We start from the raw sequence: 26,800 nt of genomic DNA, 5'->3' as shown, positions 1-26,800 counted from the left end.
CATCCCCCACTCCAAAAAAGCCCAGTTTACAAGTGAGCAGAAGACATGACCAGACATTTTTCCAAAGAACATACAGATGGTCAACAGACACATGAAAAGATGCTCCCCAAAACTACAACGAGATACCACATCACACCTGTCAGAATGGCTAAACTCCAGGATGCAAGAAGCAAGTGTCTGCGAGGATGTGGAGACAAAGGAAACCTTTTGCACTGTTGGTGGAAATGCAAATGGGTGCGGCCCCTGTGGAAAACAGTATGGAGGTTCCTCAAAAACTTAAAAACAGAACTATCCTATGATCCAGTAATTGCACTACTGGATACTACCCAACAGAATACAAAAACACGAATTCCATGGGACACACGCACCCCTGTGTTTATTGCAGCATTATTTCCAATAGACATCTCAAGCGTCCATTGACAAATGAGTGAACGAAGAAGAAGTCCTATATTTATGTTTGTGTGTGTATATGTATATGCATACACAACACACACACTCTGGAATATTACTCAACCATAAAACAATGAAATCTTGCCATTTGCTCACCTGGATGGAGTCTGAGAGTAGTATGGTAAGGAAAGTCTGGGAAAGACAACTACCATATGATTTTACTCATGTAGCACTTAAGAAACAAGGAGTGAGCAAAGGGAGGAAAAAAAGGGGAGAGACAAACCAAGAAACAGGCTCTTAACTGCCGACCAAACAGATGGTTTCCAGAGAGGAGGTGAGTGGTGGGAGGGGTGAAGGAGGTGATGGGGATGAAGAAGTGCCCTTGTCATGATGAGCACGGGGTGAGTATGGAGTTGGTGAATCACTATATTAATAAACTAATATAACACTGGATGTTCCTATTACTGGAATGCAAATAAAACTTAATGAAAAAACCAGAGGCCAACTTTTAATTATACCAAGAAACTTCGTTGAATAAACAGATAGCTGAGCTTTCCCTTAATTTTTGAAATTTTGTTTTTAAATAAATGAACATGTTTTTGTTGTATATTTTTGCTCTAAAGACTTTCCGACAAACCTGGTCCTGATGATTCATGGCCTACATCACCTAGCCAAGGCTTAGATTTCGGTACCAAGGTAAAGTACCCACCTGTGAAACTCACTTCCTGCTCTGAATTTAGTTTTCTCCATTATTTACTCTTAAAATTTAAAAGCCTGTGTATCATCATTTTATGTGTGTAATGGAAAGTTAGCAACAACAAACCCCTTTACAGATACATGACGTGTTGAATTTTTTGTTTTGTTTTGTTTTACTTTGGTAAATCCTAGAGGTGGAGGCTGAGAAGAGAATGGGCTGGAAAATATATAATGACAGTAAAATTATATTGGGAAAATCTTTCCCATAATGGAGGAAATATGACATTTGGTTAAGGATAAGGATTCTTACCGTGAAAGTAACATGACTGATCATACTCAGGCCTAAATGAAATCTTATTGGATCCAAGTATCTATTGTACGTGGCCCCGCCCCGGGCAAGTTTTATTTTGGTGAGATACAGGATTTTCCTTGGTCTCTATCCTTTGTTCTATATTTAGACTAAAATAGTATTAGAAAATGTAGAAATTTAGATGTTTGCATTATTTCTCAACATTTACCTTACAAAGGTGTTCCCCTGTATTTTTGAAATAACTCCATGAAGAGTAAGTTAAGATTGTGCATCTCCCTGAAGAATACGTATTTTGTTGAAAAGAGTAGCTCTATGAGCAGAGGCTCTTCATAGCCAAGTTGTCAAATTTCTAATTTCAGAAATCTTTCATATTCTAGCTTTTAAAAATATCCCCTCCTAGTCCTTGTGTCAGATTCTAAAATTTAAAGTTTCAGACATCTGATATTTAGTTAAATATTCATTTCAAAGCCCCTAAATCATTATAAGCTACTGGAGGTTAGGAAACATACTTGTTTGACTCCTGGAGCTCCTGGAATAAAGTCTTGCTTGGAAGAAGCAATATCATATTTGTTGAATGTGAATAAATGAGTAGGGAAATGGAATTCCATAGAATGGAATTTGAAAAGTAATGAAATATGCATGATATATCACAATTAAATATGTGAATTTAAAAAGTAAGGCTTCAGTTTATATTCCGTTTAGTGTTTAATACGTATAAACGCAAAGGGATTCTATTGAGAAAATCAGGAGTTACATACGAAAGAAGGTTACCGTATATTTTTAGTATCCTCCCATTGTGAGCTTAGAATTGCAGAGAAAAAGTCCTCAGCCTTTGTTTTTTCAACCCCATCTGTGTCCCATTACATATGTCCTTTGAAGGTTCACATTTCTTCCTAGAATTCTCATTCCCAATTCTTTCTCCATAGTGAAAGTTGATGTGTTAGGAACCTCTCTTTTTCTGTTCTTTTGTTAGTCTAGTAAGAGTTGATAGCTTTTAGGAAGCCATAGATGCCAGTAATTGAACAATTTGTTTTATAGTGAAAAAACTTAAATTCTTTATTACAGTATATATAACCAGATAACTGTAGAGTGATAAAAGTCAGTATTATTAGGGATATACTGTGAATCAAAGCCTCTGTTTTACGTATACGTTTTATATATATATATATATAGATAGATAGATATATATATATATATATATCTTTAAAAGGTTATATATATAGATATATATATCTATATATATCTATATATATCTTTAAAAGGTTTAAAAGAGACTATTGTTCATAGTTTATTCCCAGTCCTACTTACGTACATGTTGAAAAATGTATGTTGTTTCCACTTACCTTACTTGGCTCACATTTCTCCTTTTCTTCCTTGTCTTAAGCTCATGCTTGATTGATTGGTCATGTCTTATATTTTTTTTCCTTTTTTCCTCTTCTCCCCCCATGCTCTTTAAGGTATTTTTTTTTATTTTTTTAAAGTTTATTTATTTTGGAGCGAGAGAGAGAGAGTGCAAGCGGGGTAGGGGCATAGACAGAGGGAGACACAGAATCCAAAGCAGGCTCCAGGCTCCGAGCTGTCAACACAGAGCTCAATGTGGGGCTCAAACCCACAAACCGTGAGATCATGACTCATGAGCTGAAGTTGGACGCTGAACTGACTGAGCCACCTACGTGTTCCCCCCACCATGCTTTTTTTTAATGGTTTACCCTACCCTGTTTCCTTGCAGAAAACCTTTCTTTAGTGTCTGTTCTTTTAGTACATCACTTTCTGTCAACTCCATTGTCAACATATTGGTTATGGAATTCTACTGTCTGTGTGTGGTTTTCATCCATGACTCATTGCCCCACAAGGTTTATTATTCTTTTTTTCTCTTTCTTGGAAGGAGCTGAGCTAAATGTTTTTGTAATGTTTGTATTTCTCTTGGAAAGAGAGGGAGAGAGAGAAAGAATGAGCAAGTGCTCATTGTTGTGATCTGAAACTATGCAAGGTACGATCTCAGTCCTTTTATATTTGTGGAGGGCTGTTTTATGACCCAGGATGTCACTTATATTGGAGAATGTTCTATGTGCACTTAAGAAGAATGTGCATTCTACTGCTGTTGGATGCAAAGATCTCAATATATCGGTGTTGAAATCCAGGTATATAAATGTATATATGAAGGCCAATATATATGTATGTATATCTGAATACATCTGGTCCAATGACACATTGGATCTGTGTTTCCTTACTGATTTTCTGCCTTGACGATCTGCCTATTGCCGTGCGTGGAGTCTTAAATTTGTCTACAGTCATGGTATTTGTATGTATACATTTATTCATGTTTGTGATTCATCGATCCATATATGTGGGCCTTTCACTTTGGGGACATAAACATTTACAATTGTTAGCTCCTCTTGATGGATAGACCCCTTAATTGTGATAAAACACCCTTCTGAATCTGTTACTACCATCTTTGGTTTAAAATCTAGTCTGTCTGGTGGAAGTATGGCGACTCCAGCTTTCTTTTGACTTCTAGTAGCATGATAGGTGGTTCCCCATACCTTCACTTTGACTCTGGAGGTGTCCTGGGGTCTAAAATCAGTGTCTTGTTGACAGCATATAGATGGATCTTGTTCTTTGGTTTTGCTTTGTGTTTTACCCATTCGGATTCCCTGTGTCTTTTGATTGGGGCATTGAGTCCATTGACATTCAGAGTGATTAAAGATATGGATTTAGTGTCATTGTGTTATCTGAAGGTTTCATGCTTTTGGTGAGGCCTCTGGTCCTTTGTAGTCTCTGCTGCTTTCCACTCACAGAGTCGCCCCTTAGGATCTCCTGCAGGGTTGGTTTAGTGGTCATGAACTCCATTAGGTTTTGTTTGGGAAAGCCTTTCTCTCTCTTTCTATTCATATGACAGCCTTGCTGGGGAAAGGATTCTTTGCTGCATATGTTCCCATTCAGCACATTGACCGTTTCCTACCCCTCCCTTCTGCCCTGCCAAGTTTCATTGGACAGGTCTGCTGCTACCCTTATGTGTCTTCCCTTGTAGATTAAGCCCCGTTTGTCCCTAGCTGCTTTCAGAATTCTCTCTTGATCTTCGTATTTTTCCGGTTTCGCTTTGACATGTCGTGGTGTTGACCTGGTTTTGTTGATTTGGAAGGGAATTCTTGGTGCCGCCAGGACTTGGATGCCTGTTTCCTTCCCCAGAAGAGGGAAGTTCTCAGCTATAAGTTGTTCAAATAAACCTTCTGCCCCTTTCTCTCACTCTTCTTCTTCTGGGACTCCTATTATGTGGCTAATATTTCATCTCACCGAATCAATTATATCTCTAGTACCTGCCTCGTGGTCTAGTAATTTCCTTTGTCTGCTTCATCTTTGTCCACAATTGTATCTTCTATTTCACCGATTCTCTCTTCTGCTTCTCCCATCCTTGCTGTCACTGCATCCAGTTTGTTTTGTAACTTGGTTACAACATTTCATTTTCAGCATTCATGGTGACCATTCCTTAGGTCCTTGATCTCTGAAGCAGTAGATTGCTGTCTTGTATGCTTGGTTTCAAGCCCGGCTATGTGTCTTATGAGTGTTATTCCAAAAACGTGCTCAGATATATTGTTTCTGTCTTTTGAGCACTTCTCTGGCTGTCCTTTCTTCCTGGAATTTTTTTGAGGAGAATTCTTTTTTTTTTTTTTTAATATATGAAATTTATTGTCAAATTGGTTTCCATACAACACCCAGTGCTCATCCCAAAAGGTTCCCTCCTCAATACCCATCACCCACCCTCCCCTCCCTCCCACCCCCCATCAATCCTCAGTTTGTTCTCAGTTTTTAACAGTCTCTTACTCTTTGGCTCTCTCCCACTCTAACCTCTTTTTTTTTCCTTCCCCTCCCCCATGGGTTTCTGTTAAGTTTCTCAGGATCCACATAAGAGTGAAACCATATGGTATCTGTCTTTCTCTGTGTGGCTTATTTCACTTAGCATCACACTCTCCAGTTCCATCCACGTTGCTACAAAAGGCCATATTTCATTTTTTCTCATTGCCACGTAGTATTCCACTGTGTATATAAACCACAATTTCTTTATCCATTCATCAGTTGATGGACATTTAGGCTCTTTCCATAATTTGGCTATTGTTGAGAGTGCTGCTATAAACATTGGGGTACAAGTGCCCCTATGCATCAGTACTCCTGTATCCCTTGGATAAATTCCTAGCAGTGCTATTGCTGGGTCATAGGGTAGGTCTATTTTTAATTTTCTGAGGAACCTCCACACTGCTTTCCAGAGCGGCTGCACCAATTTGCATTCCCACCAACAGTGCAAGAGGGTTCCCGTTTCTCCACATCCTCTCCAGCATCTATAGTCTCCTGATTTGTTCATTTTGGCGACTCTGACTGGCGTGAGGTGATATCTGAGTGTGGTTTTGATTTGTATTTCCCTGATAAGGAGTGACGTTGAACATCTTTTCATGTGCCTGTTGGCCATCTGGATGTCTTCATTAGAGAAGTGTCTATTCATGTTTTTTCTGCCCATTTCTTCACTGGGTTATTTGTTTTTCGGGTGTGGAGTTTGGTGAGCTCTTTATAGATTTTGGATACTAGCCCTTTGTCCGATATGTCATTTGCAAATATCTTTTCCCATTCCGTTGGTTGCCTTTTAGTTTTGTTAGTTGTTTCCTTTGCTGTGCAGAAGCTTTTTATCTTCCTAAGGTCCCAGTAATTCACTTTTGCTTTTAATTCCCTTGCCTTTGGGGATGTGTCGAGTAAGAGATTGCTACGGCTGAGGTCAGAGAGGTCTTTTCCTGCTTTCTACTCTAAGGTTTTGATGGTTTCCTGTCTCACATTCAGGTCCTTTATCCATTTTGAGTTTATTTTTGTGAATGGTGTGAGAAGGTGGTCTAGTTTCAACCTTCTGCATGTTGCTGTCCAGTTCTCCCAGCACCATTTGTTAAAGAGACTGTGTTTTTTCCATTGGATGTTCTTTCCTGCTTTGTCAAAGATGAGTTGGCCATACATTTGTGGGTCTAGTTCTGGGGTTTCTATTCTATTCCATTGGTCTATGTGTCTGTTTTCGTGCCAATACCATGCTGTCTTGATGATGACAGCTTTGTAGTAGAGGCTAAAGTCTGGGATTGTGATGCCTCCTGCTTTGTTCTTCTTCTTCAAAATTCCTTTGGCTATTCGGGGCCTTTTGTGGTTCCATATGAATTTTAGGATTGCTTGTTCTAGTTTCGAGAAGAATGCTGGTGCAATTTTGATTGGCATTGCATTGAATGTGTAGATAGCTTTGGGTAGTATTGACATTTTGACAATATTTATTCTTCCAATCCATGAGCAGGGAATGTCTTTCCATTTCTTTAAATCTTCTTCAATTACCTTCATAAGCTTTCTATAGTTTTCAGCATACAGATCTTTTACATCTTTGGTTAGATTTATTCCTAGGTATTTTATGCTTCTTGGTGCAATTGTGAATGGGATCAGTTTCTTTGTCTTTCTGTTGCTTCATTGTTAGTGTATAAGAATGCAACTGATTTCTGTACATTGATTTTGTATCCTGCAACTTTGCTGAATTCATGTATCAGTTCTAGCAGACTTTTGGCGGAGTCTATCGGATTTTCCATGTATAATATCATGTCATCTGCAAAAAGCGAAAGCTTGACTTCATCTTTGCCAATTTTGATGCCTTTGATTTCCTTTTGTTGTCTGATTGCTGATGCTAGCACTTCCAACACTATGTTAAACAACAGCGGTGAGAGTGGGCATCCCTGTTGTGTCAATTTTGTTTATTTTTTCAAAAAACCAACTCTTGGTTTCGTTGATCTGCTCTAGAGTTTTTTTAGATTCTATATTGTTTATTTCTGCTCTGATCTTTATTGTTTCTCTTCTTCTGCTGGGTTTAGGCTGCCTTTGCTGTTCTGCTTCTATTTCCTTTAGGTGTGCTGTTAGATTATGTATTTGGGATTTTTCTTGTTTCTTGAGATAGGCCTGTATCGCAATGTATTTTCCTCTCAGGACTGCCTTCGCTGCGTCCCAAAGCGTTTGGATTGTTGTATTTTCATTTTCGTTTGTTTCCATATATTTTTTAATTTCTCCTCTAATTGCCTGGTTGACCCACTCATTCGTTAGTAGGGTGTTCTTTAACCTCCATGCTTTTGGAGGTTTTCCAGACTTTTTCCTGTGGTTGATTTCAAGCTTCATAGCATTGTGGTCTGAAAGTTTTCATGGTATAATTTCAATTCTTGTAAACTTATGAAGGGCTGTTTTGTGACCCAGTATATGATCTATCTTGGATAATGTTCCATGTGCACTCGAGAAGAAAGTATATTCTGTTGCTTTGGGATGCAGAGTTCTAAATATATCTGTCAAGTCCATCTGATCCAATGTCTCATTCAGGGCCCTTGTTTCTTTATTGACCGTGTGTTTAGATGATCTATCCATTTCTGTAAGTGGGGTGTTAAAGTCCCCTGCAATTACCACATTCTTATCAATAAGGTTGCTTATGTTTATGAGTAATTGTTTTATATATTTGGGGGCTCCGGTATTCGGCGCATAGACATTTATAATTGTTAGCTCTTCCTGATGGATAGACCGTGTAATTATTATATAATGCCCTTCTTCATCTCTTGTTACAGCCTTTAATTTAAAGTCTAGTTTGTCTGATATAAGTATGGCTACTCCAGCTTTCTTTTGGCCTCCAGTAGCATGATAAATAGTTCTCCATCCCCTCACTCTCAATCTAAAGGTGTCCTCAGGTCTAAAATGAGTCTCTTGTAGACAGCAAATAGATGGGTCTTGTTTTTTTATCCATTCTGATACCCTATGTCTTCTGGTTGGTGCATTTAATCCATTTACATTCAGTGTTATTATAGAAAGATACGGGTTTAGAGTCATTGTGATGTCTGTATGTTTTATGCTTGTAGTGATGTCTCTGGTACTTTGTCTCACAGGGTCCCCCTTAGGATCTCTTGTAGGGCTGGTTTAGTGGTGACGAATTCCTTCAGTTTTTGTTTGTTTGGGAAGACCTTTATCTCTCCTTCTATTCTAAATGACAGACTTGCTGGATAAAGGATTCCCGGCTGCATATTTTTTCTGTCTAGCACACTGAAGATCTCGTGCCAATTCTTTCTGGCCTGCCAAATTTCAAAAGAGAGATCAGTCACGAGTCTTATAGGTCTCCCTTTATATGTGAGGGCACGTTTATCCCTAGCTGCTTTCAGAATTTTCTCTTTATCCTTGTATTTTGCCAGTTTCACTATGATATGTCGTGCAGAAGATCGATTCAAGTTACGTCTGAAGGGAGTTCTCTGTGCCTCTTGGATTTCAATGCCTTTTTCCTTCCCCAGTTCAAGGAAGTTCTCAGTTATAATTTCTTCAAGTACCCCTTCAGCACCTTTCCCTCTCTCTTCCTCCTCTGGGATACCAATTATGCGTATATTATTTCTTTTTAGTGTATCACTTAGTTCTCTAATTTTCCCCTCATACTCCTGGATTTTTTTATCTCTCTTTTTCTCAGCTTCCTCTTTTTCCATAACTTTATCTTCTAGTTCACTTATTCTCTCCTCTGCCTCTTCAATCCGAGCTGTCGTCTTTTCCATTTTGTTTTGCATTTCGTTTAAAGCGCTTTTCAGCTCCTCGTGACTGTTCCTTAGTCCCTTGATCTCTGTAGCAAGAGATTCTCTGCTGTCCTCTATACTGTTTTCAAGCCCAGCGATTAATTTTATGACTATTATTCTAAATTCACTTTCTGTTATATTATTTAATTCCTTTTATGGGGCGCCTGGGTGGCGCAGTCGGTTAAGCGTCCGACTTCAGCCAGGTCACGATCTCGCGGTCCGGGAGTTCGAGCCCCGCGTCGGGCTCTGGGCTGATGGCTCAGAGCCTGGAGCCTGTTTCCGATTCTGTGTCTCCCTCTCTCTCTGCCCCTCCCCCGTTCATGCTCTGTCTCTCTCTGTCCCAAAAATAAATAAACATTGAAAAAAAAAATTAAAAAAAAATCCTTTTTGATCAGTTCATTCACTGTTGTTATTTCCTGGAGATTCTTCTGAGGGGAATTCTTCCGCTTGGTCATTTTGGATAGTCCCTGGCGTGGTGAGGACCTGCAGGGCACGTCCCCTGTGCTGTGGTGTATAACTGGAGTTGGTGGGCGGGGCCGCAGTCCGACCTGATGTCTGCCCCCAGCCCACCGCTGGGGCCACAGTCAGACTGGTGTGTGCCTTCTCTTCCCCTCTCCTAGGGGCGGGATTCACTGTGGGGTGGCGTGGCCCATCTGGGCTACTTGCACACTGCCAGGCTTATGGTGCTGGGGATCTGGCGTCTTAGCTGGGGTGGGTAGGCAAGGTGCACAGGGGCAGGAGGGGCAGGCTTAGCTCGCTTCTCCTTAGGTGATCCGCTTCAGGAGGGGCCCCTCTTCCGTGGGCCTCTCGTCTGGGCTTGGCTCCGGAGACTCCGTTCTGCTAATCCTCTGGCGGTTTTCTGGGTTATTTAGGCAGGTGTAGGTGGAATCTAAGTGATCAGCAGGACGCGCGGTGATCACTCTCTCCTCGCCAAAATAATTTCTAAAAGAAAATACTCCAGAGTAATTAACAGGCGTTATCTACCCAAGGAATGGAACAAATAGGAAGTTCAGGTTCTAAGGAGCTGCCTTGTTTGTGCCAGTGGCCCCACACTAGCTCTTTATTAATTGCACCACCTGGGATGCTGATAGCGAACTGAGCTTTGGGACATTTCAGGCCTGGCATGGAATGCAGTTTTTACACAAGCTGCCACAGGGCACTGCTCTCCATGTGCTTTCTTTCCTGACCACTCTTCAATTAAGAAGTGTGTTATTCCCTTTCAGCCGGAAAATTCTGTGATTTCTTGTCTTGTGGTTCAGAAATCTGATTTCACAGCTTATCTTCCGTTAGATGAAAGTGTTTACGGTGTGTCTGGAGCTGGAGTAAGTTCCTGCGGGTGCCCAAGAGCAGGGGCCTCCTCTCTCCTCTCATTAATTTGCTGATGCCTAACTGCACTGACGCAGCGGTGAGATACCAGGGAGAGAGCTGAGGAGAATTCTTCAATTTCGTCGTTTTGGCCTGATTCCTGCCCTTTTTGTGTTTTAATAGCTTGTTCTGTGTCCCACACCTGTGAGTTCTACTATATTAAAAAGGGTCCTACACTGTCCAGGGCCTGGCAGTTGAACAAATGTTTTTGGAGTGTGTTGTGTGCACTCTTTTGGTGCGTCTTTGGCTGCTTTTCTCGCTACTTGGAGTGGTGGCTTGGGCCTTCCACCAGGTGTGCTTTGATTTGTTTGTTGAAGTAATCCTGGAAAAGAGAAGAGGGTGGTGAAGAATCCTTAGCCCAAACAAAGAGGGAAATGACAGGAGTGGGAAAAAGACCAGGCAGTGACTCAAAGGAGCTATAGGGCTTAATCCAGAAAGAGAGGGAGGAAAATGAAGAAGGGGATCTGGAAAAGTATAGAGAAAATGCCCGATCAAACAAACAAACAATCAGAACAGAGGAACAAAGGAAATATATATATATATATATATATATATATATATATATACACACACACACACATAATTAGCTTTTTTTTTTTTACCATGGACTTTGTCAGTGGTACGGCTTGGGGTTCTGGCTCTAGAACCCTGTGCTGCATTACCCTGGAGCCAAAGCCAATGACCTGCATATGGTTATGAGCTACTCTGAGAATGTGGAGTTGGGGAAAGGTCCCAGCTTTGCAGCTGGACAGCCTTGAGTTCAAGTTCCAGCCCTGCCATTTGGCAGATTCACGAACCTTTCTGGCTTCCGTTTCCTCATGTATGGGATGGCAGGGGGTCACGTACCAACACGGCACTACATTGTGCTATCGCTGCCGAAGATTCACCAGTATTTATGAAGGGACCAGGCACTGTGTTTGGCTTACCCTTTGAGAGTTGAGGGGCACCTGGGTGGCTCAGTCAGTTAGGCATCTGACTCCTGATTTCAGCTCAGGTCATGGTCTCGTGGTTTGTGAGTTCAAGCCTTGCATCGGGCTCCGTGCTGACAGCACAGAGCCTGCTTGGGATTCTCTCTCTCTCTCCTGCCTTTCTGCCCCTCCCCCACTCACATGCACACATGTGCGCTCGCTCTCTCTCTCTCTCTCTCTCTCTGGAAAAAAAACTTTAAAATGGGGATGATAATATTTTTGTGAGGATTGAATAAGGTATTCTGTACAAAGTACATGGCACATAGTAGGTGGTCAGTAAACATACTCTCTTACTCTTAAGCTGGAGTAACAAAACTATTTCAAAAGGTCTCCAGCTTCTGCTTTGAGGCCTTTGTTAGAATAAAGACCTGGGTCTGAATCCTGCCTCCTCTGCATGACCTTGGGTGGGTTATCTAATAGCTCTCTGCCTCAGTTTCTTCCATCTGTAAAATGGGACTATGTCGGTAATCTATCTTGGGTTGTCATGCCATAAACAGTCCCAGGAACACCATGAGTGCTCAAAAAAAAAGAAAAGAAAACCAGTGAGTTTTTAGCATCATAAAACTCCTGCTATGTGCTAGCCAGGCCTCCTCTTTTGCAAATAACACCCCATTGAATCCTCACCCCTGGACAGGAAGGGCTGAGCTGGATGCAAAGACAGGTCTCTGTGGCTGCCGTCGCACCACCCATAGCCACTGCCTCTGTGCTGCCTCAGTCAGGCATGATTCCGGGGCCAAAGCTCAGCAAATCACATGGGCTTGTTCAGGGAGCCAGGATGCCACACTGCCACCGCCACCCCCAGACCACCCCGAGGTTCCTCACAGCTGTCGACTTCCACAGCAGATCAGTTCCAGGCTCATGCCTGGGAGCCTGAGAGGGGAAAGGTGGTTGAGCTGCATTTCAGGGGCCTTCTGTGGCCCTCTGCCCCGTGCCCACGGGGGCGGTCGGTTCCCCCGGGGATGGGTCCTCCCCTGGCCAGTTTGGGCCATAGCCTCTTCCTGCAGTGAGACCGTGCCCTCTCCCGTGAGGCTGCAGGGACCGACCTTCCGGGGGAGGCTTTCCCCCCCTGCCTTTTTAATTTCCTCTTCTGGCCTCAGGCTGTCAGTGCCTTATTAACTTCTGGGGAAGTCGGGAGCCAGCAGGGTAGGGGAGGCACCGCCCTCGTCAGAACCCCTCCCTCAGGCTCAGAACTACGCCCTTGGTGCTGTGTCCCCACCTCCACTACCCACCCCGCCCCAGATCCATCCCCAGGAGCCTGCCTTCCCTGGGGATTACCCTGTCTGAGTTTCAGGGTCCATAGCTACAAACAGACAACCTTCATTCTGTGGGGTTTGGACTTGAGACAACGTGTGTATACAGTCCGGGTAACGATAGGAAACAGATGATTCCTCCAAACGGAGCACATGAAGATGAATTTCATAAGGGCGCTATTGACCAAGGCAGGATGGGGTGGGTGGGGAGAAGGGTGCAGCACCCCGCGGTTGGAATAGTGGGGAGCCGGGAACTGTTGCCTGCCCCAGTCTGATATGGGAAGCAAGGAGAGGTGGCCAGAAGGGACTGGCTGTGTGAGGAAGGTCCCCAGACAGGAGCCGTGACTGCTGAGTCTCTTCCTAAGGAGTTTGGCTGCTAGTTTTCTGTCTCCTCTGGAATCCCCCACTGCAACGTGAGCATGCCTGAGAGTAGCTTGGAAAGCTTGATTAACACCCCAGAGTTGCTGCCTCCGTGGCTTCCGAGCGTCTGTATCTCCAGCCGGTTCTCAGCTGGTGCTGGTGCTGGTGCTGGTGCTGCTGGGCCCTGCGTCAGCACCACCCTTGCCCTGTACCTGTCCTGGCTTGTCCTACCTTTTGGCTCTTTGGACCGAAAGGTCTTCCAGGGCAGGACTGTCAGACTCCATCCCTGCTGCTCTGTGCACCCAGTGTATCCGGGCCTTTGCCCCGCTGAATTCACCGGTGTTTGAATGGTTTGCAGCTTGTCCCTGTTGACTGTTGCCCAGATGCACCCATGCTGTATCTTGGCGGTCCCTAAGTGGCAGCTGTCGCCGAGATGGAGGTCAGCATGCAGGTTTATTAGGGTGCGCCTTTGGGATTAACACCCAGCGGAGCCAAGTGAAGCGAGCGGCGGTGTGCCAAGGGAGAAGATGGGTCACGAGGCTTTCGTGGAAGCCCCATGGGGAGTTGCCAGCTTGCTGGGATGGCCCTTCACACTGTCCCGAGTTGGGGGCAAGGATGCCGGGCCTTCGCAGCCTACCCATTCCCGTCACCGGATGGTGGCCTCCGGGGGAGCAGTGAGACCTTGGGGGAGGCTCTCCTGGGGCCGAAGGGATCCCTGTCCTCTATGGGACTGGCAGCTGAGGGCTCTCCAGGAGCCCTCCTAGCAGCCTCCAGTCCCGAAGCGGTCTGTGTGGCACATTGTGGCACCTGCCACATCATCAGAACCTGCTCACGGAGCCAGGGAGGGGACAGAGGCTTTCTCGTGGCCGCCACTGCCCTCCCTTCCCTACCCCTGAGTCCTGTGGCCCCTCGACCCCCGGCCAAGAAACCCTCTTGGATCCCTCAAGTACACAGAACCCCCAGCGAAGACCCCTGCCCATGGTTTTGCCTACAGCTGAGTTCCGAATCTTAGTTTTGCTGGGCCCAGCCATCCTGTGACACAGAGAAGCAGAAGTCCCCCAGACCTCACCCTGGCTCGTGCTGAGATGTGGAATAAACGCATCAGTGCTGTTATCCACCACTTGCAGTGATTACGGGGTCCTCCAGGCCTTCTGGAGAGAGGGAGAGGAAAAGGAAGGCATTGTGTTTTCTGTCATGTCCCTGAGGCCGGCAGTCCCAGGGAGTACATCTGACTCCTGTTTCTGGGGCAGAGTGTGGTGGGTAGAGGCTCCCCTTGGAGTCAGATTGACCAGCATACAAACCTCAGCAAGGTGACCCTGGATTTTCTGATGCCCTCGGCTAGGTAGGAACCAATACCTCTGCACTTGTCTGTCAAGTGGGGTGGTGGTGGCCACCTGGGAACTGTGTTGTGAGGATTATGGGGGGCCGGCCCCGTGTCTCAGCTCAGGCAGCCGAAGCAGAACACCACAGATGGAGTGGCCTAAACAGACATCGATTTCTTGCAGTTTGGAGGCTGAGAAGTCCAAGGCCGAGGTGCTAGCCCATTCAGTTCCTGGCGAGGGCTGTCTTCCTGCCTTGTAGATGACCTTTTCCCTGTGCTCTTCTCCTCTTCCTCTTTTTTTAAGGAGCCCAATCCCATCCTGAGGGCCTCACCTTCATGAGCTCATCCAACCCTAATTTCCCCCCAAAGGCCCCACCTGCAAATACCATCACACGGGGGCTGGGGTAGGGCCTCAGCATGTGAATCTCTGGGGACGCAAGCATCCAGTCCATGACGCCATGTACGCTTAGCCCAGTGCTGTGCGTTTCGTAAGTTGGAGCATTATTATTACTTTCAAAGACAAGCCATCGGCTGAAGCTTCTGGAATAGCATCAAGAGCCTGGGTTGACACTCTGCGTCGGCCTCCTGTTCACTGTGTGACCTCGGGTTTGTTGCTTAATCTCTCTGATCTTAATTGTCCTGCTGCGAGAAATCGGTATAAAAGTAGAACCATGGGGTGCCTGGGTGGCTCATTGGGTTAAGCGTCCAAGCTCGGTTCAGGTCGTGATCTCATGGTTCGTGGGTTCAAGCCCTGCGTCGGGCTCTCCACTCCTCTCAGCATGGAGCCCGTTTCAGATCCTCTGTCCCCCTCTGTCTCTGCCCCTCCCCTGCTTGTGTTTTCTCTCTGTATCTCTCTCAAAAATAAACAAACTAAAAAAAATTTTTTTTAAATAAAAATAGAACCAAGCCTCACAGAGCTGTGGAGAGGGTATAGTGAGTTAATAACATAGGTAACCCTAGAACTAATTCATCATTCATTCATTCATTCATTCATTCATTGATTCATTCATTCGCTGGCACAGAAGAGCTCATTCAGAGGGATAAGGATGCTGAGGATACGGATGGTGGGAGTATCAGTCTGCCCTGGCCGCCATAACAAGGTACCACACACTGAGTGGCTTAAACAACAGAAATGCATTTTCTCACAGTGCTGGAGGCTGGAGGTCCAAGGTCATGATGTCAGCAGGGTTGGCTTCTGCGGGCCACGAGGGAAGGCTCTGTTCCCGGCGTTCCTCGTGGATGGCCCTCTTCTCCCCGTGTCTTCATGTGGCCTTCCCTCTGTGGTGGTCTGTGTCCCAATTTCCTCTTATAAGGACACCAGTCACACCAGATGAGGCCCCACCTCATGACCTCATTGTAACATAATTACCTCTGTAAAGATCTTGGCTCCCAATAGATCACATCCTGAGGTCCTAGGGGTTGAGGTTTCAGCATGTGATTGGGGGGCAGGGACACAGTTGAGCCCATCACAGTTGGGGAGGTGAAGGCATCCTGGAAAGTGGGAGTTGGGTAGGTCTTTGAGGCCAGAGGGGTAAACTGAGGCCCCTCGGGGCAGTGCTCGAGCCACAGCCAGGACTTAGAGCTTAGGGATTTTCCATCCCGGCAACCTTTTGTGGATGGAGCACGTGGGTCCTGGCGGTCACTGCACTAGCCACGGGGGAGGACGCGGGCAGACGGCAGGGCCCCTGCGTCACAGTCACTCTGGCAGGCGACAGGCAGATGGCCACCTCCGAGGGGCAGACGGACATTGGCAGGAGGGCTATAAGCTGCCTGAGAGAGGGCTGGCCACTGGGAAGAGCTGGGGCTGGCCCTGTGTGTGGGGTGGTCAGCTGCTTTAGCCCTCCCCCCCTTGCTGTCCCCTTCTGTGACACCGGGGCGGGCAGCCTGGGCCAGCCCAGTGGTGCCAGACATTCTCACGCAGGATCAGTGAGTTGGAGAAACACACTCCTGTGTGTTTCTCCTTGATCCCACACTCTTCCTGGACGATACCACAGACACCAGAGGTGTGTGGGTTTGCTACACCTCAGGCAGTTCTCCGACGCCAGCCGGGTGGCCGCCCCTTAACCGAGTCTGACGCTAGCTGCCTGGAGTCAGTGTCAGGTCCCGCAGGTGAGGGCCCCCGTCCTGCAAGACTGTCCCCCACTTCAGGTGCAGGTCTCAGATTGTCACCTGTACTTCTTTGTTGGTTTCGTCTATCTATTTATTTTTGAGAGAGACAGAGAGAGAGCGCATGCGCACAAACATGGGGAGGGGCAGAGAGAGAGGGAGACACAGAATCCAGAGCAGGCTCCAGGCTCCGAGTGGTCAGCACAGAGCCCGACGTGGCTCACGAACTGCAAGATCGTGACCTGAGCTAAAGTCGGACGCTTGACCGACTGTGCCACCCAGGCGCCCCATCCCCGTACTTCTTGATGGCCACATACTGGGGTTCCCCTAGCCCCCTCCTTCGGTTTGATCATTTGCTCATCGGAGTCAGGGAAACACTTAGGTTCACCAGTTTGTGACAAAAAGGTACGATACAGGACGCAGATGAACATCCAGATGGAAGAGGTGCATAGGGCAAGGTCTGGGGGAAGGACACAGAGCCTCCGTGTCATCTTGTGACACCCTTCCATCACCTCCGTGTTCGGCAGCCTGCTGTCCAAGGCTCATACTTGGGGATTTTTATGGAGGCTTCATTAACACAGACACGATGGAGAGTGAACTCAGTCTGCCTCCCTGTCCCCTTCCGGGAGAATGAGGGATGGGGCTGAAAGTTCCAAGCTTCTCATCATAGCTTGGTCTTTCTGGTGCCCAGTCCCCATCCCAAAGCGATCCAGGAGCCCGCCAGGCATCACCTCATTAGAACAAAGGACATTCCTCTCACCCAGGAGAGTCCAAGGGATTTAGAAATTCTGTGTCAGGAACTGAGGTCAAAGATCAGATGGTAGAATAGAAGATGCCCCTAGTGCTGTGATCACTTAGGAAATTACCAGGGCTTTAGGAGCTCTGTGCGGGGAACTGGGGGCCAAGACCAACAGGTATATGTTGTTTTATTATTTCACGGTCAGCAAACTGTTGCCCGAAGGACAAACCCGGCTCTCCACTTGGTTTTGTAAATAAAGTTTTATTGGAACACAGCCACGCTCATTCATTGGCATATGGCTGCCCTCCGGATACAAGGGTGAAGTTAAATACTTGAGACGGAGACCAGATAGCCAGCAAAGCCAAGAACGCTTACTCCGTAGATCTCTACAGAAACGGTTTGCAGACCCTTGTTTTTGTGCTTCTCTGTCTATAGTTCTAGGTACCAGGTTCACCCCTGGAACTTCCTTGTTGTGCTGAGAACAGCAGTGTCTGCTGAGAACCCGCTTCCTGGTTCACAGTCAGCTGTCTTTTCTCTATGTCCTCACATGACAGAAGAGGGAAGGGAGCTCTCCAGGGTCTCTTTCCTGAGGTCACCAGTCCTACCCATGACCTCATCACCTCCCACAGGCCCCGCCTCGTAATACCCCCATCACACTGGGGATTAGAATCTCAACATAGGAATTTGGGGGGAACTGAAACATTCAGTCCATTGCAAGGAGTGTCCTCCTCCCCAGAGCCTCAGTTTTCCTCCTCTGTACATGGGGAGAGTATTACCCTGAACTGTTGGGATGATCCCACGAGGCAAGGAGGGCAGGAGAGAACTTCACAAAGTGCCACACTCTCGGGACTTATTCTCTCCATTCTACCTGCTGATAGCCTCCACCTTGCTGTGCTGGCAGCATGGAGCCTGGAGACTGCTTCCCCCTCTCTGACCCTTCCTCTCTCTCTCTCTCTCTCTCTCTCTCAAAAATAAACATCAAAATTTTTTTTAAAAAAATCAACTGCAAAATATTTATTTACACTATATTAACACATAGTATCCACACTTGTAAAAATTGTGGTAAAATACACAACATAAAATTTTGCCTTCATGATTTTTAAGTTCGGTAGTGCTGAGTAATTCACATTGTTGTGTGGTCAGTCTCTCTTCGTCTCACAAAACTACAGCTCTGTACCCATTAAGTAATAATTTCCCTTTCTCTCCTCCCCCCAGCCCCCGGCAACCACCATTCTGTTTTCTGTCTCTATGAACTTGCCTCCTCTAGGCACAACTTATAAGTATTTTGTCTCTTTGTGACTGGCTTATTTCACTTAGCGTGACATGTTCAAGGTTCACACATGTAGTGGCAGGTGTCAGAATTCCCTTCCTTTTTTTTTTTTCTAACTTTATGTGTATATTTTGAGAGAGAGAGGGGGAGGCACAGGCAGAGAGAGGGGGGAGAGAGAGAGAGAGAGAGAGAGAGAGAGAGAGAGAGAATCCTAAGCAGGCTCCACACCATCAGTGCAGAGCCCGACACAGGGCTCTATCCCACACACCATGAGACCACGCCCCAAGCCAAGATCCAGAGTTGGACACTCAACCAACTGAGCCACCCAGGCGCCCCAGAACTTCCTCCCTTTGAAGGCTGAGTTATATTCCCTTGCATGTGTCTGCTACATTTTGTTTATCCATTTGTCCATCAGTGGACACTTGGGTTGTTTCTGCCCTTGGCTGTTGTGGATAGTGCTGCCATGAACACGGGTGTGCAAATCTCTCATCAACACTCTGCTTCCAGTCCTTTGGGGTATATACCCAGAAGAGAACTGCTGGATCAGATGGTAATTTTCTGTTAAATTTTTTGAGGACCTGCCATCTTATTTTCCTTAGGAACCGCACAAGTCTACGTGCCCATCAGCAATGCACGAGAGTTCCGATTTCTCCATATGTGCACCCACACTTGTTATTTTCCATTTTTCGATAGGAGCCATCCTAATAGGTGTGAGGCGGTCAGTATCTCATCATGGTTTTGATTTTGCACTTCCCTGATGATGAATGATGTTGAGCATCGTTGCATGTGCTTGTTGGCCATCTGTTTATCTTCTCTGGAGACGTGTCTGTCCAGGTCCTTTGCCCATTTGGGAATCAGGTTGTTTTTTGTTGTTGAGTTGTAGGAACGCATCATACAGGCTAGACATTAGGTCCTTATCAGATACACGATTTGCAGGTATTTTCACCCATTCCATGGGTGTTGCCTTTTCACTCTGTTTATTGTGTCCTTTGATGTACGGAAGTTTGTTTACTTTGACGTGGTCCAGTTTATTTCATGTTACTTTTGCCTGCTCTGCTTTTGGTGTCATAGCCAAGAAATCGTTGCCAAATCATGGCACTTCTCTGCTATGTTTTCTTTGAGGAATTCTGTAGTGTTCGCTCTGGTATTTAGGCCTTTGATCCATTTTGAGTTGATTTTTGTGCGTGGTACAGGTGAGGGTCTCACTTCATTCTTTTCCATGTGGACATCTAGTTTTCTCAAGAGCATTTGTAGGAGACTGCCCCCTCCCCCACTGAATGGTCTTGGCATCTTTGTCAAAATCGTTTCATATGTACTGATAGACGTGAAGGCTTATTTCTGGGCTCTCTGTTCTTCACCACTTGTGTTTATGCTGGTACCTCAAAATGTGCTAGTATTTTTATTACCATAGTTTTAAAATGAGGTTTGAAGTCAGGAAATACCATACTTCTAGCTTTGTTCTTCCTTTTCAAGATTGCTTTGCCTATTCATGGGAGTCCTTATGACTTTTAGGATAGATTTTCCTTTTTCTGCAAAAAAAACCAAAACCAATAACAAAAAACAAAAACACCACGCCAAAACAACATCAACAAAATGCCATTGGGGTTTTGATGGCGATTACACATAGATTGCTTTGGGTTTTATTGACAACAATATTAAGTCTTTCAATCTCTGAACACATGGGAAACCTTTCCATTTATTTGCATCTTTAAAAAGTTCTGTCGGGGTGCCTGGGTGGCTCAGTCGGTTGTGCATCCAACTTCGGCTCAGGTCGTGATCTCACAGCTTGTGGGTTCGAGCCCTGCATCGGGCTCTGTGCTGACAGTCCAGATCCTGGAGCCTGCCTCTCTCTCTGTGCCCCTCCCCTGCTCATGCTTTGTCTCTTTCTCCTTCAAAAATGAATAAATGTTAAAAACAACAACAGCAATAATAATAATAATAATAATAATAATAATAATAAAGGTCTCAGCAGGTTTACTGTAGCTTTCAATATACAGGTCTTTCACCTCCTTGGTTAAGTTTATCCTTAAGTATTTTATTCTTTTTGATGCTACTTTTTTTTTAGTGTTTATTTTTGAGAGAGAGAGAGAGAGCATGAGCAGAGGAGGGGCAGAGAGAGAGGAAGAGAGAGAGAATCCGAAGCAGGCTCTGTACTATCGGCACAGAGCCCGACACGGGGCTCGAACTCAGAAACCGCCAGCTCACGACCTCCGCTGAAGTTGGACGCTTAACTGACTGAGCCACCCAGGCACCCCTGTTTCTGATGGTATTGTAAACAGAATATTTAACATTTTGTTTTGGGATTGTTTATCGGTAGTGTTTAGAAATACAGCTAATTTTCACGTATGGATTTTGTATCCTGCAACATTGCTGAATTTATTTATGACTGCTAACAGTTTTCTTGTGGAGTTTCTAGGGTTTTCCGGGCATAAGATCAACCGAGATCATTTTACTTCTTTCTTTCCGATTTGCATTCCTTTGGTTTCTTTTCCTTGTCCTAATTCATCTGGCTAGAGCTTCCAATGCTACGCGAAGTAAAAGAGGCGAGCAGAGGTGTCTTTGTCTTGCTCTTGACTTTGAAGAAAAAACTTTCTGTCTTCCACCATCGCATGGGATGGTAACTCTGGGTTTTTCCTACATGACTTTCATACGTGACCGGTAGTTTCTTCCTGTTCTTAGTTTGGTGAGAGTTTTTATGGTGAACGGGTGTTGAATTTTGCCACATTCTTTTTCTGTATCAGCCGCGATGCCCATGTGGTACTTTTCTCTTCGTTATGTTAATGCTGGTGTCTTGCGTTGGTCGGTTTTTGTGCCTTGAACCCTTGCTGCATCTTAGCAGAAAGTCCTACTTGGTCATGGCGCATGTGGAACTCTCCGGATCCTGCCGAGTTCTGTTTGCCAGTGTTTTGTTGAGCCTTCTGATGGAGTCACTCATTGGAGACATTGGTCTCCAGTGTTTGTGTCATGACTTGCTTGGCTTTGCTTTCCAAGGTAATGTTGGCCTCATGCAATGCAAGTATTCCCTCCTCTTCCATTATTATTATTTTAGAAGAATTTGAGGAGGATTGGTGTTAATTCTGATTTTTGTCGAGTCTTTCTCTCTCTCTCTCTCTCTCTCTCTCTCTCTTATTTTTTGCTCTTAGTCTGGCTTAAAGGTTTGTCAATTCTGCTGATCTTTTGGAAGACTCAACTCTTGGTTTTGTTAAAACCTATCCTTGTATTTCTTTTCTTTCTTTTGTTTATTTCTGCTGTGACATTGCGATGACCTTCCTTCTGCTAGCTTTGGGTTTTGTTTGTTCCTCTGTAATTCCTCGAGGTGTCAAGTTAGACTGTTGATTGGAGACCTTCCTTGTTGTTTGAACATAAGCACTTCCAGCTGTAGATGCCCCTTGTACCCTGCTTTCTTTACATCCCCTGGATTTTGATACGTTGCCTTTTCCTTTCCATTTGTCTCAAGATACTTGCTGATTTCTGTTGTGATTTCTTCTTTGACCCATTGGTTGTTGGAGACTGTGTATGGTTTGGGGCACCCGGGTGGCTCAGTCAGTTGAGTGTCTCTCTGTCTTTTTTTTTTAATATAATTTATTGCCAAAGTGGCTTCCATACAACACCCAGTGCTCATCCCAACAAGCACCCTCCTTAATGCCCATCACCCATTTAGCCCATCTCCCCACCCACTTCCCCTCCAGCAACCTTCAGTTTGTTCTCTGAATTTAAGAGTCTCTTATGGGGGCACCTGGGTGGCTCAGTCAGTCGAGGGACCGACTTTGGCTCACGTCATGATCTCATGGTTCGTGAGTTCGAGCCCCACGTTGGGCTTTGTGCTGACAGCTTAGAGCCTGGAACCTGCTTCGGATTCTGTGCCTCCCTCTCTCCCTGTCCCTCCCCCACTTGTGCTCTGTCTCTCCAAAAATATATAAGCGTTTTTTAAAAAAAGAGTGTCTTAAGGCTCAGGTCGTGATCTCACAGTCATGGGTTCAAGCCCCGCGTCGGGCTCTGTGCTTATCAATCTAATGGGTGTTCGAGAGCAGCCACTGTGGGGACCCTTGAAGCAGGGGAATTTTATTCTCCTGAACAGGTTACTGTTTCAGCCAGAATAGAGAGACCAGGTGAGGTTTTAGGCAAGTAACACTGCAGGCACCCTGTGCGCCAGGCTCTGTGCTCAGCACATGGTGTGCGTTACCTTGTTCAGTCTTCCCGTAGCCCCATGAGGCAGGTGCTGTTCCTGTACGCCCTTCACCCGCGAGAAAACTAAGGTTCAGAGAGGTGATGTGATTTGACTGTGGAAACACAATCAGTAGCCACAGTGGCCAGGATATGGCAGCTGGAGCTGAGATGGGGGGAAAAAAAGTCCTAAGCCAAAAGTCCAGCCATGGCTTCCTAGCTTTGTGGCCTTTAGTAGGCCAGTTTGCCTCCCAACCCTCAAGTTTCCACACCTGTAAACAGGGCCGGTTCCAGGGCTTTGGCTAGATAGTTTTCAGACTTGGAAATGCCGCTGGCGAAGCCCAGCTTAGAGCTCGCTGAGCTCAGAGGTCAGCGCTGTTCACGGGGCGAGTGCTGACTCGGTTGTGTGGGGCAGACACTGCAGGGCATGGCCAGGGATGCTCTGAGTTCTGTTTTCCCCTCCAGGAGGCATCCGCAAGGAAGGGGAGAGGGGCATGGGAGAGCCTGCGATCGCTCTCTGGTGGGTCCACTGCTGAGCTGGCCTGGCTGAGGCCGAGTAGGTCACGGGGCAGCCAGGAAGGGAGCAGCTGCTCATGGATGGGTTGGATTCAGAACTGCTCCTGTTACCCCATGTCGCAGCCCTGGCGATGTAGAGCTGGGACCGGCCTTTGAGGTCATCTCTCTTGGCCTCCTCAACCTCAAGGTGGGGAAACTGAGCCTCTAGAGAGGAGAAATGCATGGCTAAAGCCCCATGGTGACTGGGGGCTGGGCAGACTGGGGGCTGGGCAGACCGGGGGCCAGAATCCAGCAAAGCAGAAGGGTGTTCAGGCACTGGAGAGTCATCTCTGTGAGCAGAGGCACGGCTGCCCTTTCAGCACTGTGTCCCTCACTCCTGGTGCATCAGGGGCGCTCAAAAAAGATTTGTTGAGCGTGTGAGGATAGTAGGAAAACACACCCCCAGGGAGTCAGACAGCCTGGAATTCGGTGTCTGCTCTGGGCCAGCTTTGCTTCTCTGGGCAAGTTTGCTTCACTTTGCTGAGCCTTGGTTTCCCAAATTGAGGTCACAGACCCAACTGGGAGGTGCCTGAGCAGGGATTGGAACCCAGAGCTGCTAGATTCCAGGCCTGATTTATCACTATACCTTCCTGATTCTTTTATATACTTGTTTCTCCTTCCTTCCTTCCTTCCTTCCTTCCTTCCTTCCTTCCTTCTCTCTTTTCCTTCCTTCCTTCCTTCCTTCCTTCCTTCCTTCCTTCCTTCCCCTCCTTGCTTCCAAAAATATTTATTGAGCCCCTGCTATGTGCCAGGCACTGTTTTGGTCTCCGTGGATACAGAAGTGAACAAGATAGGTGAGGCCCTGGCCTCAGGGAATTTATATCTTAGAAGAAAGTAATAGTAAGCAAGTAATAAACAGGACAGGAATAGCATATGTACCCAGAAGGGACTGTAACGAGGTGTGAGTGGTGTCAGGGGAGGGCTGTGTCAGATAAGGGGCTCAAGGAAGATGACATTTCGTGTGACACCTGAGAAGAACCAGCCACGCAGAGAGCCTGAAGAAATAATTCAGTAAAACATGATGCTCTCACAGGCCCCAGGCCTCAGAGTTACAGAAGGCGCCATGAGGAGGGCATGGAAGGAGAGGAGTTATCAAAGAACCCCAGATGGCCTCAGAAGGCCGGGAAGGACGACACAGCCCTTGGGGATGACCGCACCCTGGGTCGCGTTTGGGTCTCCCCGTCCAACTGCCTCTGCCCTTCTAGGTGAAGCAGATCATGGAGGAGGCAGCCACACGGAAGTTCGTCCACGAGGACAGCAGCCACATCATCTCCTTCTGTGGTGAGTCCGTGGACCCTGACCTGGAAAGGGGCTTCTTTCTCTGTGGGCTGCCTTGGGGGAGTGGCGTCTTTGTGCCAGGATTCTCACACCGTGTTTTGACTTTGTGACTCTGAAGTTATTTTTGGATTACCAGGGGGCTCTGTGAGGGAATTTGGAACCACGGAGAAGCCGAGAGAAGAAAGGAAGAATGGCCTGTGTACCCAGCAAGAGTTAGTCACTGCTGACGCTGGAGGGACTGTCTTCCCCTCCTGTGGGCTCAGTTCACGGCTACCCATCCCCGTAGTGACGTTGGTCGTGCATCTGACGGCAGACTCTGCACCCTTTCCTCACCCTGCCTGTGGCTGTTGCCAAATGAAGGGGGAGGATGGATGGGCTTTAAAAACATAGGGAATCGGGAGCCATTGATCCATCCTAAGGGATCATGTCCAGCTGGCTCAGCAGAGGAGGCGGGCCCAGGGCTTGGAGCTTGACTTGTATCCTTGAACCAGCTGTGCTCACAAGATTCCAGAAATAACCGTGCTGCCAGGTTCTTACTGTCCTTCCACAATGGCTACAGACACATGTTTTACGTGTCCCCACAGGGTTCAGCTTCTAATCCATGTGTATGTATAAGCAGGGATGTTTCTTTCTGCCTGAAAACCTTTTCATTCCATGACTGGAGTGTCTCGCAACGGAGGACGTGCTGTATCTCCCCTCTCGCGCTCTTGGCCCCGAGGAGAGGCCAGAGCGAGGAGACCTGGTCGGCCCTCAGCTTCATCCAGATGGCTGGAGGCACTACCCATCGAGCACATGCCATGACCTGGGAGCCCACTGCTGTCAGGTTAGCCCCTTTGCAGCCAGGCAGACCTGGGTTCGAATCCCTCCTCTGCTGTTTGTTTGTTGGGTGACCTTGGCAAAAAAAAAAAAAATTAAGTTTATTTGGAGAGAGAGTGTGTGGGCAGAGGGAGGGCAGAGAGAGAGAAGAAGAGAGACACAGAGAGAGAATCTCAAGCAGGCTCTATGCTGTCAGCGCAGAGCCTGATGCGGGCCCCGAACCCATGAACCATGAGATCGTGACCTGAGCCGAAGTTGGACGCTTAACCAACTGAGCCACCCAGGCGCCCCCAAATTTCTTTTTTAAAATTTTCTTTTTTTTTTTGAACGTTTATTTATTTTTGGGACAGAGAGAGACAGAGCATGAACGGGGGAGGGGCAGAGAGAGAGGGAGACACAGAATCAGAAACAGGCTCCAGGCTCCGAGCCATCAGCCCAGAGCCCGACGCGGGGCTCGAACTCACGGACCGCGAGATTGTGACCTGGCTGAAGTCGGACGCTTAACCGACTGTGCCACCCAGGCGCCCCTTTTTTTTTTTTTTTCTTTTTTCCAAATTTCTTTTTAAAGTGAGATGTGTTTATTTGAATTACATATATATGTGTGTGTGTGTGTGTGTTTATATACTTGCATGTGTATATATAGGTGTATATATATATATACGTCTGCATATGTACATGTGTATATACGCATAAATGTTAATATGAGAATGTATATACGCCTAATTTTTTTTTATCCTGGACATCTCTATTTGCAAAGAAAATAATAGGCATACTTCAGAGTGTGCGACCATGCTCACCCGTTGAAGATTTAGAGGAACAGAACGGGATAAAAATCATGATTCTCTACCTCCAACCCCAGTGTTTGGATGAGGGAGGAAGGGTGATGTCACTGCAGGGTGAGGCCTGCAGGGGCTCCCTGTGGTGTCTCTGCTCCATTGTGCCTCATGAGCCATTGTCAGAAAGACGCGAGGCATGTCTCCAGTGCTTGAACAGTTAATTAACTTATTGCAGTCTAGACCAAAGTGTAGTGTGTGCAAGCAAAAATGAAGATATTTCCGAGATGCTCACCCAGAATATATTAAACCCATGGGCAGATTAGGCAGTAGGGTGGGCATCTGTTCAAAGCCACGTAATCGCTGGGGCACCTGGCTGGCTCATTCAGTAGAGCACGTGACTCTGGAGCTCAACGTTGTGAGTTCCAGCCCCACGTTGGGCGTGGAGCCTCCTTAAAAGAAAAAGTATAATCATAAGGTTTTGAAAAAAGTCAAATAATTGCCAACAAAAACAAACCCAGACAAGCAATTGCACTAAACCTCTCGGTATTTCTCCTTGTGTGCAACATAACCTGGGCCAGGCTCTTAACCCTCAGGCTGCTGGAGTATTCCTTCTGTGGAGTCACAGTAACTAGAACTCTCACTGCTTGGGTTTTTTCCACAAGGATTAGGTAAGGTAAACCTTAACACTGGTCTCACACCCAGCAGATACCCAATAAGGAGTAGCTCTTATAAGATGCTCAGTTTTTCCATCAACATCGATTATGCTCCTATGATACACCAGAGTGAGCTCCCTCCCAGTCTGCTGTGTAAGACAGAAGATAAGAAAATACTAAATAAAGTGCTGCTG

At 46.3% G+C, this 26,800-nt stretch overlaps 1 long non-coding RNA gene across 1 annotated transcript; it reads left to right on the top strand.

Moving 5' to 3' along the window:
* The first annotated feature begins 812 nt into the window (after positions 1-812).
* On the top strand, positions 813-25,168 carry LOC124510332 (uncharacterized). The gene is made up of 3 exons (XR_006961677.1): positions 813-1,086; positions 24,289-24,364; positions 24,498-25,168. It is a non-coding gene; the product is annotated as an uncharacterized LOC124510332 (long non-coding RNA).
* Positions 25,169-26,800: the final 1,632 nt, after the last annotated feature.

This window comes from Lynx rufus, unplaced genomic scaffold, assembly GCF_022079265.1.
Source record: "Lynx rufus isolate CCGP_SWC_20201006 ecotype Redwood Valley unplaced genomic scaffold, mLynRuf1.p SCAF_15, whole genome shotgun sequence".
NCBI lineage: Eukaryota > Metazoa > Chordata > Mammalia > Carnivora > Felidae > Lynx > Lynx rufus.
Note: the sequence above shows the minus strand (reverse complement) of the source record. Positions and strands in the feature narration are given on the sequence as shown.